Source organism: Lolium perenne, chromosome 7 (assembly GCF_019359855.2).
Source record: "Lolium perenne isolate Kyuss_39 chromosome 7, Kyuss_2.0, whole genome shotgun sequence".
Lineage (NCBI taxonomy): Eukaryota > Viridiplantae > Streptophyta > Magnoliopsida > Poales > Poaceae > Lolium > Lolium perenne.
In genome coordinates this window covers 164,343,218-164,349,236 of record NC_067250.2, presented here as the reverse complement: position 1 = coordinate 164,349,236, position 6,019 = coordinate 164,343,218, and the positions used below count along the sequence as shown (strand labels likewise).

The window sequence follows — 6,019 nt, the reverse complement described above, 5'->3', positions numbered from 1 at the left end:
ACTTCACCTTCAAAAGAATTTTCTCTTACCTTAGATGGCCTAACTCTTGAAATCCATCAAGGAAGGACTAATGATGACCATGTCCGATGACCATGTCCCATAACTGTGAAGACCGATGCTTCATATGTTATTATTCAACTCAGCATGGTGCAACTTCATGGAAGGCCAACGAAGAACTTGGAGAAGACTTCGATGCATACTTGACAACTCCACAGATACATCGTAACAGCAGAAGTTGAAGCATTGAAGGCAAAACTAGAATAGACCACCACTTATTACACCAACGATATTGCAATAATGTTATGATCATACTAACTTGTGGTATGACCATACTAGATTTTTTTGTGTTTAAACTAGTTTGCTTGATGTGAGGAATGCTTGTTAGATCTTGTTTGAAAGATGAATTGCCTTGATCTGTCATTTTAAGGGTAGGAATCTTCTTTAGATCCTTCTATCCATTCTCATCTATACCTCAACCTAGCAAGTGTCTTCTCTAAAATTCGTAATGAAGACAACCTTAGCCAAACCAAACTCGATGTCCCTATCAAGATGAAGAACTGAAGAGTGTGAGATACGCAAAAACCTAGATAAGAACCAATAGAAATGTTTTCAAAACAATTCAATAATGGGGATTGAAACATTGATTCAATTACTCCATGGAAGTTTTATCAAACTTGTGAGGTCGACCAAGTGTTAGAATACGAGATTCAATAATCAAATACGGGGTAATGATCTGGGTGAGGATGGATTGATCACCATTCCTACTACTCTTATTATTCGCTTTCGTAATATTGACTTTGCGAATCTAGAGAGAAATACCTACACAAGAGATGTCGGCGAATAAGCCAAAACCCTAGGGTGGATAAATATTATACCCTTATAGTGGACAAGTGCTGCCAAGCGTAGGACTACGTCTAGTTTGAAGATCTATCACTAGATGAAGAGTGGTGGAAAGCTGTCGAAGACACCAAGAAGCAAAAGATGAAGGATGTCATGATGTTTTCACTATCTTGGCCTCCGGATTGACCTAAAGAGTGACCCCTGATTGTCAAAATTAGATCAACCACCATCCTATATGGATTAGCAAACCCAACCATGAGAAAAGGCCTACTAAAAATCCCTTGGAAGTGATATGTGGTTCACTATATGTGAATCAATATTCGCCTATCCGATTTTAACCCAGAAGCCATAAGTCGTAGATCTTTTCCAAAGATGACATCGTGTCAAGTCATATCCTCGGATGTGCCAAGTCATATCCAAGAAGAGATTAGCCTAAACCCAACACCTAATACTACCTACAGAATTTTCTTTTAAGGGTGGTAGCCACCCCACATATCCAAAACCCATCTTTCTTGCTAGCTTTTCTCGAATCTCGAGGACGAGATTCCTTTTAAGGGTGGTAGTCTGTAACATCCCAAAATTTCCAAATTTCGGAATGTAAAAATAAATAAATTTAGTTGATTGAATTGTTTGTCTTTGTTGAAATTTCACAAGGAATTAAAACTTTTTGAGTTTTATTTAAAAGCCTTTCCCAAAATAAGTTTTCACAAAAAAATTGTTTTCAAAGTATTTCTAAACCAAATCTATTTCTATTTTAAGGTTTTAAAATTTTATAAGAGTTTATTTAAGATAAAGCCCTAAACTTTATCTTGGAATATCAATGCCCACGTAGTCATATAAAACATTACATGCATAATAACATTTTTGTAATTTGGTTTTGACCCTAATAAGTTTTATATATCCATTTGAGTCGTTTTCGACTACAATATCAAAATCCAGGTTTGAAATAAAACCTTCGAAAAGTTTTAGTTTCAGGAAATATTTTAATTATCCGATTTCATAAAATCCAAAGTATGTTTCTAGTTTTCCTAAATAGCCTATAAGGCAAGTGTGTAACAATCTACTCATGCATTTTTTTTAACTGAAAGAATAATCGGTGACCCAAAATCAAACGGCACAGATTACAAATTTACAAAATTTATTTAAGTCAATCTAGTGGCCTAAAACTGAAACTAGAAAATAAAACAGAAAAGAACACCGGCCGAGTCAACTAGCTCAAAGCCGGAATCGCACTTGAGCTGGCCACGGCTGAACGAGAGCAGCCCCGTGACTCTTCTTTTCCCCTATTTCCATAATCCTTTTTATTTCTGACGCGTGGGTCCCGCAATCATCACCAACCTCGAGGCAAAAGGCCAGAGCGAGTCCGCGTTCTAACTGACTCGGGAAAATCCCGATTTCATCACTGATTTCGCTCGGATTTCGTTGGCTTTTAGCCACAAAATTTTGTCTATAAATACCTCAATACCTCCTTCGTTTTTCTCCTTTAAAACCCTATAAACAGCGCCGTCAGACTGCCTTATTTCTTCGCTGGAGTTTCCCTCAACCGCCGCCGTGTTTTATTGATTCCGACGAGCACCAGGTATCCCGCCGCCCCTTTTGATCTTTAGTGGATCCGCTTGTCCTTGATCACCTCCTGACGTCCTCCTTTTATTTATACGGCACCGAGCGTCAATGCCCGAAGGTCAATGACAACTGCCACCGCTCCGTCCGCATGTCGCCGACGTTCCGGGATGAAATCGAGCGCGCCGACCACTCTATCGTCTTCCCCACATCGAGCACAATCACGTCAATCAGTTCACCAACTCAGGGGAGAACCAGAGCACCACCAGTCCGCCACCATCGCGCGCCTGACAGTGTAAGTGGCCGGTAGCTCGTTAGTCGAATCCTCCACGCACAGTTTAGACTAAAGACACTTTGGTTGCAGACTGTTAAATCCAGATCTGAGGATCCATGTTAGTTCAATAAACTGAACAGGTCAGCCGCATGTTTCGATTGATCACTGCATATGTGCTAGCTGACTTAAGACTTTGAAAATTCATAACAATAAATCTAGAGCTCGGTTTTAGACGATTCTTTTTCCATTAAGTTCGTGATTAAGTTCCCTGCAACTTTCGTGTAGAAAGTTTCTCCATCCGAGAAACTTTTTCTGACAACTTTTCGGACAAAATTATTAAAAGACCGCGAAATGTTAAATCTTGTAAAATTCATAGAAAATGTTTCGTAACTCGGAATTTAACAAACGATATACCGTTGAATTCATAAAAATGAGAAGAACACCTTGGTACTGTTAGTTTCTATTTTTACAAAAGTTACAGATTTTTAAATTTATAACTAGTGTTATAGTATTTTCAATGTATCATAAATTTGGTAAATGATTTTATTTTGATTCCAACAGGAAATTAAAGATCAGGATACTTTCTATGAACTAGTACATGTTTATAAAATTTACGAAACTATTTTATACAAAAGGTTATTGTTTGTGTTAAATTGCCTATTTGAAATTCCTATTGAACAAACAAATCAGCTTGTAAAGTATTTTCAAATATAAATTTATTTTTGGAGCATGCATGCATTATTTTATTATGTGTTCTCTCTGTTTGTGCTCTCTAGATATTTATTATGATTATTTTATTGTCTAGATCGTGCGGAGTGTAACACGAAGAGCGCGAACGCCAACAATAAATAAGGCAAGTTGAACTTTTGATCGTAACAAATCTATTGTTTTCCTATATGTGCAGTAGGATTTTAGTACAAGTACATGTGTAGGATTGTTATTGATGGATTGTGTGCTATTGCTATGAAACCCGCGCAGGATAGCCATATGTTTATTATGATTGGATTCATTGCTCGTCAACCTATGTTTGATTGCTTGGATACGCTTACTTTATAAGTGGGTGGAATATCATGTCATGGGTATGTACTAGTTGAAAGGTTAGTTTTAGTCGACAAAATAACAATTGGATGAATTGGGGCGCACATGAATAGTACTTGAGAAGGTTGTAGGTCGACCGACATGGTAAGGGCTTTGAGCCGGACTTACTGACATGTATAGGTCGAGTGGCATGGTAAGGGCGCTGAGCCTGACTTACTGACATGTTCACTGGTGGTGAGTGGCATGGTAAGGGCGCTGAGCCTGACTTACTGACATGTTCACTGGTGGTGAGTGGCATGGTAAGGGTGTTGAGCCTGACTTACTGACATGTGCAATGAAGAAAAGGAGATTAGCATGGTAGGGGCCCTGAGCTTGGCCTACTCACATGTGCACTATAGGAGTTCGGAGATTAAAATCGCTGGGATAAAAATTAGGATGATAATATGATTGCTTTGTGCAAAATAAAAGCTTGAACACTCGCCTTGAAAATGTACTTGATAGGTTTGTTATAAGTCTCTAGTGATACTCGCCAATACAATTCCAAATGTATTGACCCTGCGTGGCTGCAACGTTTTATGTTGCAGATATTCCGATGAACGAGTGAGGTTCGATGGTTAGGGTTACGAGTCTATACTCGACATGCTCGCCTGTGGCACATGAAGACGAAGAACTCCATGCTGTTATGTTTCGTTGTAAACTCTGATATAATGCTAGCTTCGAGCTATGCAAATTGTACTGTTTACTTTGTAATTACTGGATCATGCGATGTAATAAAGACATTTGTTTCTTGGTATTACATCTTAAACTGTGTGTGCTAGCGATTGATCCAGGGACTAGCACTATTATGCACAGAGATTCAACCCGTACCGGGTCGGATCGCTACATACCAACATAAAAGTTCCTAAGGAGGATAATAGTGGAGTGTTTCTTAGTGCACCTATGATGAGCATCACTAATTCTATACCAAGCATCTTTAAAACTTTCTCCCCCTTGTTGCTTAAACGACAAGGTTATTGTTAACCGTAATGTGAACATTGTCAATCCTCCCCAAAGGTTTCTTTATAGAATTATCAGCAAGATTTACATCCAAATAACAATATTTCAAAGGTGGCAAGTCAAGCATATCATAGAGTTTCTTAGACATAACAGAAATACTTGCACCAAGATCACATGAAGCATTACAATCAAAATCATTGACCTTCAGTTTAATGATGGGCTCCTAACCATCTTCTAACTTCCTAGGAATAGAAGCTTCAAGTTTTAGTTCCCCTTCTCTAGCTTTAATGAGAGCATTTGTAATATGTTTTTGTAAAGGCCAAATTTATAGCACTAGCATTAGGACTTCTAGCAAGTTTTTGCAAAAACTTAATAACTTCAGAGATATGAAAATTATCAAAATCAAAACCATTATGATCTAAAGCAATGGGATCATTGTCCCCAATACTTTGAAAAATTTCAGCACTTTTATCACAAACAGTTTCAGGCAATTTTGCACGCTTTGTATTAGAAGTAGAAACATTGCCAACACCAATTATTTTACCATTGATAGTAGGAGGTTTAGCAACACGGGGAAGCATCAACATTACTAGTGGTGGTACAAGTCCAAACTTTAGCTACATTATTCTCTTTAGCAAGTTTTTCTTATTTTTCCCACCTAGCATGCAATTCAGCCATCATTCTAATATTGTCATTAGTTCGAACTTGGATAGCGTTTGCTGTAGAAAATGACTTAATATCTTTAGTTTCATTAGGCATAACTTTTAGTTTTAAAAGATCAACATCAGCAGCAAGACTATCAACCTTAGAAGCAAGAACATCAATTTTACCAAGCTTTTCCTCAACAGATTTGTTAAAAGCAGTTTGTGTACTAATAAATTCTTTAAGCATGACTTCAAGACCAGAGGGTACACTCCTACTATTGTTGTAAGAATTACCATAAGAATTACCATAACCATTACCATTATTAGAAGGATATGGCCTATAGTTGTTACCAAAATTATTCCTATAAGCATTGTTGTTGAAATTATTATTTTTAATGAGGTTCACATCAGCATGCTCTTCTTGAGCAACCAATGAAGCTAAAGGAACATTATTAGGATCAACATGAGATTTACCATTAACAAGCATAGACATAATAACATCGATCTTATCACTCAAGGAGGAGGTTTCTTCAACAGAATTTACCTTCTTACCTTGAGGAGTCCTTTCAGTGTGCCATTCAGAGTAGTTGATCATCATATCATCAAGAAGCTTTGTTGCGGCACCCAAAGTGATGGACATAAAAGTACCTCCAGTAGCTGAATCCAA

At 37.6% G+C, this 6,019-nt stretch overlaps 1 long non-coding RNA gene across 1 annotated transcript; it reads left to right on the top strand.

Moving 5' to 3' along the window:
* Positions 1 to 2,145: 2,145 nt before the first annotated feature.
* Positions 2,146 to 4,961, top strand: LOC127300981 (uncharacterized). The gene is made up of 4 exons (XR_007851750.2): positions 2,146 to 2,695; positions 2,765 to 2,814; positions 3,480 to 3,527; positions 4,297 to 4,961. It is a non-coding gene; the product is annotated as an uncharacterized lncRNA (long non-coding RNA).
* Positions 4,962 to 6,019: the final 1,058 nt, after the last annotated feature.